Genomic DNA, 18,861 nt, shown 5'->3' on the forward strand with positions numbered 1-18,861 from the left:
CTGGGCCTTATAAGTGGATCAATACACCACCCACTGGTCTTGGCTCACTTGGAGTTAGGTCATTCTTGCTGAATGATATCGACCTCATGCTGACAAAAACCCACCATTCTTTTCCTGACATCTTCCACATGGGTCCTTAGACTGGGCTCGGGAGGCAGATTTCACATTTATGGCTGCTTTGTTGAACCCCACGACGCAAGACCCATTGCCCAGTCTCCGCAGAGCCTGGGCGTCCTCACTTCATTGTCACTCAAGGTTGCCTTTCTACCACATACTGGGCCAGCCCACCACCCACTTCCTTGCCAAGCACTAACTAAATAGTTACGGAGCACTGAGCCCAGGAGAGGCCCTCTGGTTGGCTCGCTCTGGTTCATTAGCAAATGAACCTTGTATCCTTGCTATTACCCAACTTGTCCAGAAGGAGAACGTGACCTACTTTGTGGGGTTCATTTCATCTCCTGGATCTTCCTGATATCCCAGGCCAGGGAGCCTGTTAAGAAAGGAGTGACATTTAAAATAACTTACTTTTAAAGCTCCCAGGATGGTTCCCAGGGCGCAGTGCTTTCCTGGTGTGCCTTCAGGTGCTCTGTGTACTTATCTATTCTAGAGAGGATTAGGGTAAGTTTTTTGTTCGTTTGTTTTTTGTTTTTTTTTTTGTCAATGGTTGCATGGCGTTGGGAAAAGGAGAGTCATAAAAGAAATTAGAAAAGTCGGTCACAGGCAGAAATGGAGGGTCCTGAAAGGGCTCTGAGGAGTCTGTAGTTTGTCGGCAGTTCTGTCTAATTTGGAACAGACACAAGATACAATCTCAACCCTTTGTTGATTTTGGATTCTCTCTCACTCCCTCTCTCTCATTTTTATAAGGTTTCCAAATAACGGTCTAACAAGTTGTGAAGCTGAAAGCCTTGATTTCCAGGTTGTGTCTTCTGTAGCAATAAACAAACCCTTCTGGGTTTAACCACATAATTTATCTCACAAACTAGAATTCTTGAGAATGGGGTGGGAGTACTATTAATAATTATGCCAGGACTCTAGAGGTAACCTAAGAGTTCTCTGGACAAATTCCACTGAGTCACACTCGGCATTCCTTCCAGACACCCTGGGATACTCCAGCCTTTGACTCTGAGAAGGAGCAGATAGGTGGGGATCACATTTCACTTTGACCCTGCGTGGGCTGCAGGGGGGAGGGGAGGGGGTGCAGGTTTCGTCAAGAGGCCGAGTGTTTTGGGTTTGCCGAAGCCTCCGGCGCACTGTACCCTCAGCGTTTTCTTCCCACCGGCAGGGCTGTGTGCTTCAAGGCCAAGTTGTTTCACATGGCTCAGGTGCCTTCGCACCGAGCTCGCCGAGACCATCCTTGGACAAGCTCCTTGCTGCTGAGTGAGCGCTCCCTGTGGACTGCGCCTCGCTTTGAACTCAGATGCCTGTTTATTTTTGGACTGGAAACGAGAAACTTAGAATTCCCCAGGCCGCAGGCTCGGAGCCCTCTGTGCGGTGATAACCTGTGGAACCGGGAGAACGACAGACTGGGGGAATGCCCCTGAGGGGAACGACACAGATCATTTCATCCACGGGGCTCCTGTGAAAGAGGGGCAAACCTGAGTTCAAAGCGAAGGGAGGGACTGGCTCAAGGTCACGCAGTGTTTTCTCCCGGTGCCATTCTCAAGAATAGTAGCAAACAAAGCAGTGCAATGTGACTAAAAACCTTTAATTACTTACAGCCTTGAGTCACCTGTGACTTTGAGAATGTCCAAGGCTCTGTGCAGACCCGCACAAAATCTCCATTGTCAAGTCCAGAGTTGAGTCCAAGCCCATGCATTTGGAAGCAAAGTGAGGACCACAAGGGTTGACACTGACTGTCCAAGGGAGTCGGAGAAGGGTCTCGTGGCCCCCGGAGATGAGCCTTGGGACGCCCTGTGTCAGACACCTTGTCTGCCCTATCTGCAGTGCTCAGCCGCCTTCTCCCGGGAGCGTGGTTCGCGGGTGGCTTTTCCGGGCAGGGACAAAAAAAGATCTCATTTCTATATCCTCCTCATGCTGAGAGGTGCCATGGTATGTGGGAAGATGGACTTTGGCCTGGGATAGCTTGGGTTTGAAACCTGCTTCTTTGATCTTGGCCAGCTTACCATCCCTGAGACTTGGTCTCCTCAAGTCAAAAACAATCATGTCAATAATTCCCATCTAGGTTAGTTGTATTGCATGGTGTGATGTGCGTCTGAATGTCGTCGGCCTGGGCCAAAGTCAGTCGCTGCTTCCTTAGGTTAGTATTACTGAAATTAATACTAACGGAGGGTTTCTGAGCTTTGGCACTAATGGGCATCTTTGCTGTGGGGGTTGTCCTGTGTTCCGCGGGGTGGTCCGCAGCATCCTCGGCTTCTACCTGTTAGAGGCCAGGAGGACATACCCCCAGACTGTGACAATGAAAACTGTCTCCAGATGTTACCAAGTGGCCTCTGAACATTTGCTTTTACCCCAGAACCTTGTGTTCAGTTTTTTGGAGACAGAATAACAAATTGGCAAGTAACGAGAAGGCAGGGGCAGAGTGGGCAAAGGGGCATGAAGACATTCCATCGGGGAAATTTCGAAGGAGGTGAGGGCGGTCATCTCACAGCTGAGGAGGTGCAGCCGAACAAGAGGCCTGACTATAGACACCTGCCGCTTTAAAAGGGTGCGGTCGTGATTTGCACAGGCCCACGGGAGATACACTTTATAGCACAAATTGGCTGCCTCTTATGGCGGGTGGTCTTTGTGTCCCTGGAAGATGTCAGGTGAGGACTCTAGCAGAGTCTCTGCACAACAGTAACGACAACAGCTGCAGCCCACCTTTGTTAGGTACCACAATGTGCTGCTTGCACTTTCCATCAGTGGATTCATTTAGCCCTCCCCACAACCCTTTCAGGTGGGCACTATCATTACTCCCACTTTACAGATGAGAAAATTGAGACACAGAGGCCTCAACTGAGTTACATCACTCGAGGTTGCACCAGGCAATGTGGCTGCCAAGTCTGAGCTCCTACAGCCTGTGAAGAGAATTTGAACAAGAAGAGCTCTAAGATTTTTCCGGGTCCTGAGACTCTGAGCTTTTAGGGAGTTCCCTGCTGGAACCATCCTCAAGTAATTTGCTTCTGGTGGCCTTTAGGTCACGCTCCACCTAAGACCAAGGAGACAAGACACTGCTGACTCACTCTTCCCCAGCTGTGCAGGCTGGGAACAGAGCCAGGCCACTCGTCCAGCCCTTGTGGCAGGTGCCGGCTGCTGCGGTTTGGCAGCCGGTCAGCAGCTGGGATGCGGCCTCAAGGGCTGGCTGGTGGGGATGGCAGTGTGTCCACAGCAGTCCAGGTTCTGGGACCCTTCAGAGACGGGTGGCTCGAGGGGTAGGAAAGAAACGCAATCCAGCATGCAACGAGACAGAAGCATGGAGTGGAAAGGCTCTCCACAGACTTTGCTCAGCCCGAGGGCTGTGTGCGGCTGATTCTGGTCCACTTTGGTGACTCTCCTTTGGGGCTCCTCGGGGGCTGCTGGCAAGTCTCTGCGGCATCATTCATTCCATCAACATTTACTGAACACTTCAGTGCCGAGGCAAAGAGGTTCATTCTCTGCCGGGGGCGTGTCCCTAGCCCAGGGCTCCTGGTTCCGGGAAGCCTTCTCCACCTCTCTCCATGGCCTCCGGTGCAGGTACTTTGTAAACCCTCCTCTGACAGACACAATCCTGCTTTATTACCCCAGGACACATGTCTGAGTGGGCTCCCTCCACTAGAGGGGATCCCCTGAAACCCAGTCATGCTGATATTGGTTTCTGTACATCCACTTGCTATTTGTTGTGTAGCAGGTGCTCAGTTGGGAAATGAATGAATGAATGAAGGAAGGAAGGAAGGAATAAAACTGGACTGCGTTCACCTCAACCTTTTTAACAAATGCAGAAAGAAAGCAGTGCATGGACCCTGCCTCTCAGGATGAGGGGTTTCTCTGTAACACGCGTAAATATACCACTCCACCAGGGAGAACTGCCAGCTGGCTGTCGCCTTTGGTTTTTGGCGAAGAAGCTAAGTCAGCTGTCCCAAGGGCCCAAGTTTTCTCCCTTACAAAGTCACTTTCTCATTGTGCCAGGGGGACATAGCCACTGTCTGCCTGTTTGGGTGGCCTGGCCATGCGGCCACGTTCCAGGCGCCTTCTCTCTGACTGCATGTTGTCATTCCCAAAATGATTTCCATCTTCTCCATCCAGGTCAGCAGCCTCTGCAGGTGTGGTCTCCTTGTGAGACAGGCATTTCAATCACCTCCACTGTGCAGAGGGGAAATGGTCCTGGTCAGGAGAATACAGACAAGAGTGGGGCTGGGTCTCAGGGCTCCAGACCAGCCTGGTTACAGCCCTTGAAGTCGGCCTTGACTTGGTGCAGTCAAGGGCTCCAAAACCCTGAAGGTCTTTCTTTATCTTTTCCATCCAGCTACGGCCCAGATTTGCTTCTTCCTTTTCAAATGTCTTTTAAAAAGCACTTAAAACTCAGAAAGCTCCTGAGGTTCCTGACGCAAGTTTATTATATTTTCCCCCCATTCTCTCCTACCTGGACGACTTGGGACAACTTGAAGTCTCTCGTTACGTGAAGCTGCAATGGGACGGATTTGGTACAAATGGGGCTCACTGGTGGAGTAAAAGCCCTAGGAGGGCTGGCTTCCGATTTCCCTCAGACCTTGTGTGCATCTCCTAAGGAGGGTTTTGAAGAGGGTATGGAAGTCTCCTCTCTTTCGGAGTAGGACACTTGGAAGAGAGAAAGTGGGCAAACTCTTGGCACCAGAGAAACCAGCCAGCCAAACCCTGTTGCTCCTACTCACTGAGGAGGAATTCCGTGTGAGTTCATGGTTCCCAAGCTTGTCTGATGATAAAGCCTGCCCCATCAGAACCTTTTGGGGGCAGGGAACTGACAAGTCTACATTTTAACATAAGAGCCCTCCTCTCTCCTCCCTCAATTTTTATCACCAAGTAAGACCCAGAGGGAAAAAAGAACTTGAATTGGAGACTGAATTCACAGCTCCTTCATCTTGGACTTGAGAGATCCTTAAGAAATCTATGCTAATGATTTGATAAGATTCAAAGGTCAAGAACCCAGTGATTGCAAGAGAAGGCTTCAAAAAATGCTAAAGATTTCCACTCTTAATTTTAACATTGTTTATGATGTTACAAACACTTTATAGCACTTACTATGAGCCAGACACTATGCTTTACAAATATTTGCTCATTTAACTTTCACAAAACTGGGCAGAGGCCCAGTGAGGTTAACTCACTTGCCCAAGGTCACACAGTTAGAAGTGGAGCAGTCGGGGCAGACTCAGGCTGTCTGGCTCCAGAGCGTTTGATCTAAACCACTAAGCTATATGTGTTTAAAAAAAATCTTTTTTTCATTTGGCCACAGAGCAAATGCTCTCTTCATAATCATTGTAAAGTAAATGATACATCTGCATGGTTTCAAGTGCTTCGCCGGTGGGGTCCAAGTTATCAGTGCTGTGATTGTATGTGGAGCCCAATCTGACTTTTCCATTTGATAGAAAAACATGCCTATTGTTATGGCAATCCCAAACGCTGTGTGAAAGCTTTAAAGAACAGACTCCAGTCCCTTTGTTTCTCACCCCAAATGTTGAAATGAACCTAAGAGCTCTGCCGATTCCTGACAGTTTTAAGTCTCCCTGTTTCAAATATTTCAGACAGCTTGGGAGCAAACAGATGATATTCGGCTTCTTTCTCTTGCATAGTTTATTTTTAAAGCATGCATCTGGCTGCTTTTTTGTTCCCCCCAAGTCGGGGGGAGTGGATCCCCAGAAGGCGGGTGCTGGACGGAAAATTTCTCCTTGAAGGCAGCTCCATCATTTGGGTCTTGTCTCCTAGTGCGTCTTGCCCTTAACTTCAATCTCAGAGTTTGAAGGAACCTCTGACCAGCTGGGTCTCCTGCACATGCACAGGAAAGATGTTGGTTATTCACATGTGTTCACCCTCCCCATGGGGCAGTCTGACTGTGACAGGCCAGGTCAAATAGAGGACCTTTTTCTGGTCCAGAGAGCCTGTGGTCACAATGCTACCAGCATTGCCGAGCATTTGCTGTGTGTCAGACCACAGGCTAACCATGATGAAATGATGCTGTGAAGCAGCCACTATTATTACCCATTTTCAACATTGGAGACTGAGTCTCAGGGATCCAAGTATTCTCCATGCCCAAGGTCATGCCACTCGTGAGAGCAGAGATTGGAGACTGGGTTTGACACCAACGTCTCTGCTCACTGCACTCCTCCACCAAGTGAGGATTCATCCTGACTCTCATGCCTAATTCAGCACCCTGCATAGTCTCTGTAAAGCAAGAGAGTGGCAAATCCATGAAGACAAAGCAGCTGGGAGAGACCGTGTTTGGTTTTAGAACTTATGCCTTCATTATAGGTGTGGCTTCATGGTTTGTTTTTTTTTTAGGAGCCTGAAAGAAGTGAAAAAGCTCAAGATGTATAATTCAAATAGTCTTTTGGGATTATACGTATGTACTCTTTCTGTAATGGCTTTAATCGAAGAAGACATGTGACCCAAAACAGGTGGTTGGTGTAACCCAGGGGATTTTTAGTGATACTACATCACAGACTGGCTGTCACCATTTCCTCTTCTCTCTAGGCACAAAGCTAGACATTTCCTGACTCCCTTGCAGCTAGGCAGTGCCACAGGATAGAGCTGTAACCAGTGGAGTGCTTTTTCTAGCTGTGGTCATTAATACAAAGCAAAATGAAATAAAAGTTCTGTATACACTTTCATACTTTTCCCTTAAGCTGATTCTAAAGGCTCAGTGTTGACAGTGAGTTCAAATTGGAAGGAGCTCACGTTCCTGAGTCACTCTCTGGAGAAGAGATGTGTACTCATCAAGATCTTGAAGATAGAGACAGTGTCTTGATCATCTCTGTACCCCAGGGCTCGCACAATGCCTGGTACAGAGTGGGTTAAGTGTTTAGTGGGTGGTGAACGAACTGTATAGGGATCATAGAAAGGATCATCACATCTGCATTATATGTTATTCTTACAACTATGTAAGAGCAACACCACCATGCTTTTGTATAGCCCAGGCAACCAAGACTTAGAAAATAAAGTGAGTTGAATAGTTAATAAATTCTGGACCTGTACTCCTGAGCATGGACTGTGGCTGAGAGGTCAAAGCTGGTATGAAGTTTAATCTGTGACTGACAACAAGGCAGGACGGGGCTTTGGGCCTGGGATTCAGCCATAAATTAATCAATAGGGTTAGTGGCCCTACAAGAGTGGCACCCAAGCTCTAGTCCTTTGAAAACCACTAAGCACCTCAGACTCACCTAGAGGTTTAAAAAGTAGTTATTAGACCCCTGGAGATTCTCTTTTACAATGTCTAGAGTGAGCCTCTAGAAACTACATTTCTAAAAAGTCCCCCAAAGAATTCTATATGCAGCCAGATCAGCATCCAAACTGTGGAAAGAAAAGGAGTGTCCTTAGTAACCAGATGAAGCTTCACGCCCCAGCTCTGCCAGCTCTTAGGGGTAGAACCTTTGCCATGTGACGACCATGCTGAGCCTCAGTTTCTGCATCTACAAATTGGGGGTCACAACTCCATCCTCACTGGGTAGGTGAGAGCATTAGGTGACATGGTACATGGCAAAGTCCCTGGGAGCAGGGGGCCTGTCCCCTCTGGGGGTCTCTGGGGCCCATCCAGAACATTCCAACCCTGGGGCATTCTGGCATCATGAGTCTCCTTCTTCTGGAGCTCTCTAATCAGGTTCAACCTTCTTACCTATAAAATGGGAATAATAATACATAAACTAAGCATCACCCTGCCCCTGGGTATCTTTAACACATTCAGCCTACTGGGGTCCCTGTTTTCTAAGATTCTGCTGATGCCAGCTGTAGACTGTTTGTAGCTGTGCTTCTGTCAGACAGAGAAAGCTCCTTTCTATTTGTAGTTTGCTAGAAAGGACAGAGATATACATCCCAACGGTCTTTATCTTTTCACCTGTTGATAGATGTTTAGGTTGTTCGTATCTCTCGGCTACTGTGAATAATAGTACAATAAGCATGGGGTGCAGATATCTCTTTGAGATCCTGATTTTATGTCCTTTGGCTATATATCCAAGAGTAGGATTCTTGGATCATAGGGTAGTTCTAGTTTTAATTTTTGAGGAACCTCCACACTGTTTTCCATAATGTCCTCACCAATCTTCTTTTCTTGGAAAACTCCCACCCGTGGGGCTCTCCCAGATCACCTGGGAGAGTCTCAGGGGTTTTCAGTTTTCTCTGTTTCCAAACCATTTCCGTGTGCAACATCTCTCTAAAGGTGCCCATCCCTCAAGGGGGCATAGCTGAGTCTCCAGGGGGTGACCGAACAGCCTAGAACTTTACCATCTGAAAAATGACCCCTATCCTAAAGGGCAGGCCTCCCTCTCTGTGCCGAGAGAGACCCTCTGATTTAGTTCAGGAACGCTCATTTTCTAGACAGTGAAATGCAGGTCTAGAGTGGGAAAGAGGCTGGCCAACGGCTCACAACTGAGGCCACAGCTACGGATTTGGCATCCTGATTTGTTGGCTCTTTAAGAATAAAATAACCATGATTAACATTTATTGAGCACTTAGTCTAGTCGATGACATTCTGCTAATTCTATTACATGGACAAATTCATTTATTTTTCACAATGACCATCAGACCATGGTGTGCTGCAAGAAGTTTTCAAACATGCAGTCCCTGACCCAATAGTCAGGGACAATGACCTCTTTTTTCTTAGGTTATCAGATAAAAAATGACAACAGCCAACACAACAATAGCTGTGGGGTGTGAATGCCCAGCCTGGAACCATAAATACACAGGTCATATAATAGAGCTGCATTTTATTGGTCACATTGCATAATGAGGTTGCATCTGATTGGTTAATTCTTGGCACCAGAAATCCTCTTATACAAGTATAGGCACTTGATTTTTTTAAAAAGTCAATTTGGAGCAAAAAAGAGTAGGCAATTCCTATTATTTTTATAAATTGATCAAAATTATACCTAATTTTATGGCAGATTGGCAAAAATATATACTTTTGGTGTGCTGCAGAATTTCAATAATTGGTTTACCTGTGCCCTGAGATGAACGAGGTTGAAAACCACTGCCATAGGAGATAAATAATACTGCCATAGAGCTCAATTCACAGATGGGGAAACTGAGGCACGGGGAGGTTTAGGGACTTGTTGAAGCTCATGCAGCTAGGGCGTGGGGAAGCTGGGAAGCTGGTCTGGGTGTCCTGAGCAAGGGGCCTGTGTGCCCGCCCACGTGGCTTGTCTGGCTCTCCCACAATTTCTCAGCATCAGGATCCCTCTACAGCTTGATGAGCGAACTCTGGTCTGTCATTTTCCTTTTAGGGGCCCCTTCTCAGACAGCAGGGTTCCTCAGTGTTAGTGACTTTGGCCAGGGTGTCTCAGTGCTTGCGCAGAGCAGTCCCGAGGTGCCAAGCCCCCTGCCTGTGTCCTGTCCACCGAGGAAGGGCCCTGCCTGGGCCTGGCCTCTGATCCTGCTGACCTGGCCACCTTCCAAAGCCCACATCCTCTGAAGGTCTCAACACCAGGAACCCTTCCCAGCTCAGGCAGCACCCGGCTGAGGGGTAACCCGGGGCATGAGTGACAATGCCTCTAAAATTACCCCAGCTGAAGGCGGTGCCGCACCCTCCACCCTTCCTGCATTCCTCCCCGAGGCTGGCCCAGCGGCCTGCCCAGAGAGAGGCCTCCCTGGATCTGGGCGGTTTTTGCTGAGGCCTGTGCTCCCAGCCACTGGGCTGCCCCTAGGCTGGAGTGCCCAGTGGGCTCCCTGGAAATACAGCCAATGTGGAGCAGGCTTGCCATGGGGGTTGGGGGCTCCACCCCAGGGTCTTCTTGCGAGCTGTGGAGAGCCTCTGTTTCCTCTCCTGGGATCACATTTACTTAGCTAATTCCTATTTATTTCATAGGAGTTCTTTGCGTAGATGCCCCTTCCTCCAGGAAGCCTTTCTGGCATACTTCCTGCACCCATCTGGGTTGCATGCCTTTTCCCAACCAAAACTCACTCCCCACCCCAGGATTTTTCTTACCAGTCAGTGTCTGCTTGTCCATGAGTCTGTCTCCTTGAGAACAGGACTGTGGTGTTCCAAATCCCCAGCACAATGCCTGACACACAAGCAATGCTTGCCAATACTCATCCAATGAGCTAATGAAAGCAAAGGCAAGGACAAAGATTGACTAGGGCAGCTGTCTTCATCGTCTACTTTTCCGATACCCATAGACATAAATGAAACATTCCGCTGTTCAGGTGTTAGTGAAGGAACATGTAACCTTGTTTTAGGACTTGCAAACCCACACCTGTTTCTGCTGATGTCTAAATTTCTTTCCAGGTGGGATACTCCAGATGACACTGCGGAAGCCACTGCCAGCAGCCCACTGAGAGGTCTTTATCCCTGTTATACTAAGAAGGGTATAGAGGTTCAGAGAGGTTCTGTAACCTTCTCAAGACACACAGGCAAGAATCAGATTTGGGGCCATCTCACTGTTCAGGAGGCCTGTGTGGGTCTCGCCTTCCCTGGGCTTTCGTGCAGGCTGGAAGACACACAGGTACCGAGACAATGACACGTGGTTGGGAAAAGTATGGGGACAGAGGGAAGGGGGAAGTGCCGTGGGAGTCTGAGGGAGGAGGGAACTGGTCACAGGAGAGTTTGCCAAGAGGACCTGGTGGGAGGTGATGGAAAATGCATGCGAGAGGCCAGGAACACAGGCTTCTCAGGGAGCCCAGATGCCGTCCCTGCCTCGTGGGCGGCTGTGGACTTGGGACAGAGGTCTGGAAGAGTCAGCGTTGGCCTAGCCAGTCTCTAAAGGGAGGTCCGTGTCGGTCCATGGAGCTGGCAGCTTTGCCAGCCTCCCCTGTTCGCCCAACAGTGGTCACACGGTCAACTCCTTTGACTTCCTTTATCATCAAACAAGCCAAACTTCCTGAACGTGGGGATTTCTGGAAGCATGAAAGTTTTGCCGAGACCCAGCAGACAGCCCTCTGGTTTGGTCTTCAGGTGTGTGCGGCTCGGCCACCTTGCTGCCCCTGGGCTGTGTCTGTCCTTCCTCCTGTCCTTCCCTCTGTCCTGGCCACCTTGTCAGGTCTGGGCAGGAGCCCCGCTGGCCTGCCGCAGGGTCTCTCCAGGGAAGTGATGGATGTGCCCCGGGATTAGCTGACTTTCCCTGGCCCTGGTGGTGCCAGGAGTGAGCGCATTCCTGAATGGCCTGTGCTGATGGATGCCTGGGGGGTGGAGGAGGTTTGGGGGGAGAAGAGGCTCCAGTTCTGGAGGGATTCCTAACATTCCCAGGGATGCCCCCCACCCCCAGTGTCTGGAGCTCTGACTGACGGACAGCTGAGAGAGCCGGCCCAGAGCAGGTGGGGGTGGCCGGCAGGGTGCCTTGATCTGCACCTCCCTCCCCCAGTGCCCTGGAATGTTTGGTATCTCTCTTCCAATCACTCACAGGCCAGGGGAGAATGAGGAGGTGGCACCTGTGCTGTGGGCTCCTGAGATGTGGCGTTGGCCCTTTCCGGTTCAGGGGGAGGAGTAGTGGCTGGGAGCAGCTGGGGGTGGGGGGCGAAGAAGGATTACGGCCTAACGAGGCTGGAAAGGGGGTGCTGGATCTCCCTGAATCCCACCCATACACAGTGGCGGTGAGACCCGAGTGGGGAGCGTGGCCAACCTCTGAGCTTCTAGATGTAGAGGATCTTTCGGCCTCCCTTCCTCCACCCCTTTCATTTGGTGGCAGAAGGGTCTTAGGCTCTAGGACACTTAGCAGACTGAACACTCAACTTTTTGTTTCAGGTGCCAAAGGTTCTTTCTTTCGCAGATATCTCTCGCCCTTGGCCTCAGTTTCCCCAGCTCTAGAAACGAGAGGGTTGAATGCAGCCGCTCTGACATCCTGGGACCTCTAAGAGCCATGGTTCTGGACCACGCACGAGAGGGGAGAGGCGAGCGGTCTCGCTCTTGTTCTCCAGGAAGGCCTTTGGAAATCAGTGGAGGGAGGGGGCCCTTGGAAATCTACTGCACTGGCACCTGAGCTCCTGAAGCCTCGTGGCAGAGAGGACAGTCTCACACAGACGCATGAGGAGAAGAACCATTCCTTGTGATGACACACCGATCCACTTAAAATTGGCCTGGACACGTAAGTTGCTTCTCAAATCTCAGCATCCTTAAGAAAGCTGCTGAGATCCACTCATGATATACACAAACCCCCTGGAAGTATTCTTCATCCTTCAGAGGCATCAGAGAGCCCGGGGTGGGCTGGCTCTAGTTTTCTTCAACCAGGAAGCTGGAGACAGTCTCCTGGGGAAAGAGACCCTTGCATAGGAGCTGGAAAAGAAATGGCGGTTCTCGGCGCTGTCTCTCGCCAGAGCTTCCTGAAACCGTCCAAAGTGGCAGAACGTTGGGGTGGGTGATAACATTCTCCCCATTACCTCATCTCCTTTGTGGTCCTCTTTTTTTCTGGTCGAATCAAACAAAAACAAAACCTTTGCCAACGTTATCCTCAGGGGCTGGTCTATAATAAGATGAGCAATTGGGAGGAAATCCAAAATTAGCCCTGTATTAATCAGGTCCTGTCGCCAGCACGGATGACTCAGTTGCCAATCGCACCAGTCCTGAGTCCGCCCTGACGCGGAGCTCTCACAGGCGGCTCAGCCAAGCCCACGAAGCACGGCTCTGGGCACTGGGTGGTGGTCGGCACGGGCGGAGAGTGCGCAGGATCTGGGGTCAGGCAGCCTGCGTTTAAATCGTGGCTCTGGCCCTCACAAGCCTCAAGTCCAAGGGCAAACTTCTTAACCTCTTTGAGCCTCAGTTTCTTTCCATGAAAAGAAGGGCTGAAAGCACTGTTGTGAGAGGGTTGTTGTAACCAATCAGTGAGACAATGTATGTAACAATAGACCCAGCATCGTTCCTGGTGCAACGGTTCCTTTGAAATCTCGTTTTCCTCCCCAGCACCAGGCTGTGGCTTGCTGTGCCACTCGGGGCAGTGGATAGGGCCACCCTGGTCTCGCCCTGAGCATCTCGGCTCCTCTCCTTCTTGTGCGTGTCCAGGACCAGCCCAGCACGCTCGCTGCCCCTGTCCTGTCCCTGCCTTGCCTGCATGGCACTTTGCACTGTGTAGCATGTGATCAGCACCCCGCTCATTCGAGGGTAGGATGTAGGAACCTGCCAACTCCAGAGCACAGGCCCCACCCTGGGAGGAAGCAGAAAAGGCGCCTGGGGAATGAGGAAAATCCTGTCCATGAGGTGCCTGCATCCGTCCATGTAGCAGGTAATGCCACCTTCCGGCTTCGTGGTCAGAGGTTGGGGGCATCGAATTCCGTGTGAAGTAACAATTACTGACGTCATCCTGTTGAGCGGTTTATTCTGAAAAACCTAATTTCTCCTTCTTGTGAGTGGGCATAGTGGTTTAGAATCAACAGGAGACAGGTCGAGAGGTGGAACAGAGGAACAGTCGCTGGGGACTGAAAACCCAAGTAGCCCTGGGAAAGCAGACTGGGGCCGGTGCACAGGTCAACGGGCGCAGGTCAACAGTGCGCTGTTTAAGAGCAAGTCGACGCCATGAGGGTGGTTTGCAGTTGCCAGCATCGCATGCACAGTATGGAAGAAGTCAAAATGCCCACAACCTACTTGATGCCAGCAACACACATGGCTGAAAACATAAAAGCTACCGCTTTCAATGGAAAGTGCCAATAATGGGGAAGATCGGCTTTTGTGGAACAATTCACATGCCTCACTGGCAGAGGGCAGGGTGTGGCTGTAGGAGAGGCTTCCCCTGTAGCTTCGACGAGGAGGGACTGTGTTTGGGGGGTCAGGGGACCAAAGGGGCACAGGAGAGACCGCCACACCTCCCACCCAGTGTTGCGGTGAACCTAACAATGCTGTGAAAACTACAGTCTTTAACAAAATTATTTTAAAAATTAGGGTGGCATGGGTGAAGAACAGGCTGGTTTTGCATGTTCCCATTTCTAACTCGGGCGAGCTGAAGATCACTTTGACCTCTGACAGGTGCAGAACGTTCCTCTTACTCAGCCTCCATTGCCTCGCCTGTACAATGGGGACACGCCACCACCTGGGTCTCGGGGCGGCAGTGATGGGGACACCAGTCCGTCACCACAGGTCATGATGACAAAGTTTTGGGCCGAGTGCCCGGACCAGGGAAGAACTCAGTGCCATTGAAGTTCTCATTAGCAATATCATGCTTCAGATCGGAAGGAAAAAGCATCAATTTTGAGTACCCATGACTGCCTTTTGGACAGCACCCAGGAACCGGAGCTTGATTTAGGCCAGAAATGACGGTCCTTTTGAGTCGATAAAGTTGCACTCTCGGGAGGAGTCGGCTGCCGCCTGTCACCCAGTTCACTTGCGGTGACACTCCCTTTTCTGTCCCTTCCCAGCCAGGCCGCCTTCCGCTCCCTATGCCCTGAAGCTCTGTGAGCCTCTGACAGCTGGGAGGGAGAAGAAGGACGGTCCCCTGAGCCTGGGAGTTTTAAATCGGGCAGGAGTTGATGGGTCCCTCAAACAAGGCCTGTCATCCGCAGTGACACTTAAGGTGCTGTGTGGCAGCCCCTCTGGGCCTCTTCAGCCATCCACAGGGAGGCTGGCAACCCTGCAGGCTGCAGACGAGGTGCTGAGCTCTGGGAGGCAGGGACCCGTCTTCTTCCTCTGCGCGCCCACAGGTGGGCGCAGGGTGTGGGGAGAGGCGAGGACAAGGAGGCGGGCAGACCTGGCTTCCGGAAGCCCGTGGCTCCATGGAAAGACCGTGTCAGCGTCCCAGTGCTGCTGAGTGCCTCCCACGGGACACCTCGTTGGAAAGGACTCCGGGAGCTGCCCGCTGCAGACGTTGAGTCTGAGGAGGGAAAGGCCCATTGGGATGCTGGGTGCCGCACCATCAGACGGCGCCACCATCAGCTTCCCTGTCCTCTCACCGGGGCAGGGTCTTCAGTTCTAGCTCAAGTCCATGTGCTCTGTCCTCCAGTCCCAGTCGGGCCAGTTTCTTCCCCCGTGGGCCCCCATAGAGGCTGTGCTGGGAGAACTTCCATTTTCTCTTGGTTGGTCAGTGCCAGGGACCTGCAGCCAGGAGTGGGGCGTGCCGGGCCAGGGTCACGGGGACTGTGAGTGGGTGGTGTGCACAGGGTTGACCCCGGGTCTCCGGGCTCCCAGACCAGCCTCCACCACCCGGGTTGGCACTCACCGCCACATGGTCTTTCCATCCCTCCATCGCTCAGCACCACAGCACATTAACTGAAACATTTTATCTCCTGATAGGCGGTGGAGGGAGTGTCTACAGGGCCCCTTCCAAAAATAATATTTTTACTTTCCAGCAGCAAAATACACAGTATCCATTCTTGTCATTTTTGAATCTCTGGCAACAACCCAATGCATTCTTGTCGAGAACAATATAACAATCTGACTTCTGTTTTGGCCCCTGAGTTCTTTTGTCCCTCCCCACCAAGTGTGAAATGTGCACTTCCTGACCATCCGACCGCAGGTCCAGACAATGGAGAAACAAAGACGAGCCACGCCAGCAGCAGGTGAGGCCACCGGCACAGCGATCCCAGCCCCTTCGAAAGCCTCTGTCTGGGTCACGAGGAAGACCAAAAATAAGTAGCTGTGGACAACGGCCTAATTCCGAGGGGTCGGCAACATTGTCCGGTTGGGGTTTGCAGTCAAGGACGGTTTGATAGCAAAATGGCCCCTAACCGGCCCCCAGGTACCTCCCTTCCCCTGATTCATTACATCGCCTGACACAAAACCCTTTCATTTGAATCAGCTGAAGTCTGCTCTCTTCTTTGAAGACTTCCCTGACTCTTGATTCAACAAACATTTGCTGCATTCTACAATGTGCCTGCCTTTTCCAAGTAGTGGTATCATGTCCTGAGTATAAGCTAATATTCCCTCCTTTGTGCTACTTCTTTATTTATGTCTCTTCATTTTACATATAAGGAGACAGGTCTGGAGAGGGGAGGTGACTTAAGCCATAATAATGTGACAAATAAGAGCATGGAAGTGCTAAGAGGCGATACCACTGCTCAAAGTTCCATAGGTGCCCTGGGCTGTCTGTATACACAGCCAGCTGGTCAACCCCCATCCCTGTGTGGTGACGGGGGGAGGGGGATCCTAAGGCCTCAAGAGCAGGAGGACATGGTGGCCGTGACTTATCCCACCCCATACTCCTGGGGTACACTCTCATGGGGCAAGACAAGCAAGGGCAGGGGGCCGGGGGAGTGTAACTCCCAGCTTCCTCCCTTCTCCCGGCAGTGGGCGTGATGGATGGCCTCTGAGCGACCGGTGCCATGTGGGGTGTGATATCCCCTTTTGTGAACGACGGGTTGCCAGCTGCAGTAACACACATTTTCTCTACCAGCCCCATCCCACTGTACCTCTCCATGTTTTCGCTGCAACCCCTGCCTCCCCCTGCTCGGCCTGTAATGGCTAATTCAGCTCGGTATCAGCAAGCGCTGCTGTTTCTTGAATGCTTACTCTGTGCCAGGCGCTGCTGTCGGGACTCTGGCCAGATCCGCTGACATCTCTGTAACATCTCAGGAAGGTAGCTATTATCTGTCCCCGTTTTGCAGAGGAGAAGTTACATTTGGCCGGGCTCACTTGCCGGTGCCTGGTGTGCACAGAACCCCCACAGACGCCGGATCCCGCCCTCCCAGAGGCTGGAACGGAGGCTGAGTCCAGTGGAAGGTATGGGGCCCCCACACAACCCAGGCACGTAGCTTCACCTTTCCTGGGCTCCACTTACATGTTTGCAAAGTGAAGATACTAATAACACACTTCACAAAGCCACTGAGTGGGAACATCGAAAGAACTCATAGCATGGACAGACCTGGTCACTGAAGCACAAGACGTTAGCCTTACTTTACAATGAAGTAATGACATGATCACAGAAGGAGACCGTTGGTGCGCTCTCCATGGAAACCAGTGCTTTTCTGTTTGTCCCGACGGCTCAGCACTTTGAGTTGCTCCCTCCCCGAGCAGCCTTCCCTCCAAGTTTCTGTGCGAAGAGCTTTAATTCTGGCTCCAATTATGGAGCCTCGGTTTTCCCTCCCGTCAACGAGATGTAACCAATCCACAGATACCATCGGAGTGAAAGTGTCAGTGCTCTGAAAGTCGCCAGGTGCAGGAGAGAGAGGAGTGAGTATTTGTCCGGATGATCCAGGCATCAGGCTCGCTGGAGCACACAGCCAACAACTTGCAAAGATGTTTTGGTTTACTGCTTGCAGCCAGCAACTTGCAAAGGTGTTTTGGTTTACTGCTTGCAAGTCCACTCCTAGGCATGTGCCCGAAAGGACTGAAAGCTCCAAACGAGCACCTCTGCACGGACGTTCCCGGCAGCACTACGCACAACAGCCCAAAGGTGGAAACAACCCGGATGTCCATCCGTGGGGGTCGGGATAGGCAAACTGAGGCCTTTTCCGTACGATGGAGTTACTCTTTGGTCACAAAAAGGAATGAGTTACTGATACGGGCCACAACTTGGATGAACCTCAAAAACATGATGCTCGGTAGGAGGAGCCAAACACAAATGGTCATGTGTTGTAAGCTACCATTTATACGAGATGTTTAGGATAGACGGTAAACCCATAAAGGCAGACTGGTGGCTGCTGAGGGCTGGTGGGGGTGATGGGGTACGGGAATGACTGCTTCGTGGGTATGGGGCTTTATTTTGGTGACCAAAATGCTTTGGAACTAGACTGAGGTGGTGTGTATATAACATCATGGCTGTGCTAAATGCCACTGAATTGTTCACTTTCAAATGATTAATGTCAGGATGTCAGCTGAGGGCTCCCAGTGGCCTGTGAAGTCCTTCGCTGACCCGCTTCTGCGGCCACTCTGAGTTTACCTCCTACAGCTCTTCCCCGAGTTCACTCTGCCCCAGCTACTCAGCCTTCTTGCTGCCCTGAAAGTACAAGTGCATTCCAGCCTCAGGGCCTTTGCACTTGCTGTTCCTCTGCCTTGAACCCTATTTCCTGCATATATCTGCCTGGCCTGCTCCTGAAGGTTGGCCTCTGCTCAAATGCACCTTTTATTTGAGAGGAAGCCTCTTTAAACACAGGCCATGTTGGGGGGTGTTCGGGATGCCTTTACCCTTTGGGATCTTGGCTTCCTCTCTTGCACAGCAAGAGCTCAAGCTGGACAGTGTCCAGGAACCCTTTCCTGCCCTTGACTCGGCCTCTTTCAAGGCCTGATGTCACCCTCCTCTGGCAGAGTTCACTTTCTGGAGAGGAAGGAAAAGAAATGTGAATTGTTTGTCATTCAAGAGAAAGTTAGACCACTCACTTCTTTGTGAAAATGTCTTGGTCAACTTCCTCAGCCTGTTCCTTGGTCTAGCACCAAAATAGACCCTTAGTTATCAATAGGCAGCAGCCATTTCCTCCCCTGTAAAGTCTTTCTTTTCTTTTTTCTCTTCTCTTCTTTGCTTGCTTTCTTTCTCTCTCTCTTTCTCTCTCACTTCTTCCTCCTCTCTTCCTCTCCCTCCTTCTCCTTCTTCTTCACAAACATTTATATGGAATAACGAAACTTCAAAATAAGTAACAAGTTTGTAATGCCTCAAAAACAATTAGAGAACTAAACTCCCCCTGGCCTGGGGGAGAAGGAAGAGAGGTCGTGTTTCCAGGTGAGGGTTCATGTAGGTCTCAGGGGAAGGCCTTGGTCCAGGGGTGGGACCTGGTACAAGTGCTGGCTTTGGCAAGTCCATTCCCACGCCAAGCTTTTCTCATCTCTTCAGTGGAGGTGATGACTCTTGTCTTCTTCCCCTTCTAGGATGCCCTGAGCTCATTCCGTGCCCTGGGTGGGGGTTGGGGACTTGGACATGGCTG

General features: G+C 50.9%; 1 long non-coding RNA gene across 7 annotated transcripts; it reads left to right on the forward strand.

Annotated features, from left to right (window-relative positions):
* The first annotated feature begins 426 nt into the window (after positions 1-426).
* LOC128627679 (uncharacterized) lies at positions 427-17,156 on the forward strand. 7 transcript variants are annotated; one of them, XR_008391931.1, is made up of 7 exons: positions 427-618; positions 10,382-10,598; positions 10,920-11,047; positions 11,859-12,173; positions 12,986-13,304; positions 14,042-15,567; positions 16,612-17,156. It is a non-coding gene; the product is annotated as an uncharacterized LOC128627679 (long non-coding RNA). The 7 variants fall into 7 exon arrangements; XR_008391929.1 differs by lacking the exon at positions 16,612-17,156 and having other exon boundaries at positions 14,042-16,594; XR_008391932.1 differs by lacking the exon at positions 16,612-17,156 and having other exon boundaries at positions 15,525-16,594.
* The last annotated feature ends 1,705 nt before the right edge of the window (positions 17,157-18,861 follow it).

This window comes from Artibeus jamaicensis, unplaced genomic scaffold, assembly GCF_021234435.1.
Source record: "Artibeus jamaicensis isolate MK-2021 breed Jamaican fruit bat unplaced genomic scaffold, CSHL_Jam_final contig_465, whole genome shotgun sequence".
In the NCBI taxonomy this organism is placed as follows: domain Eukaryota; kingdom Metazoa; phylum Chordata; class Mammalia; order Chiroptera; family Phyllostomidae; genus Artibeus; species Artibeus jamaicensis.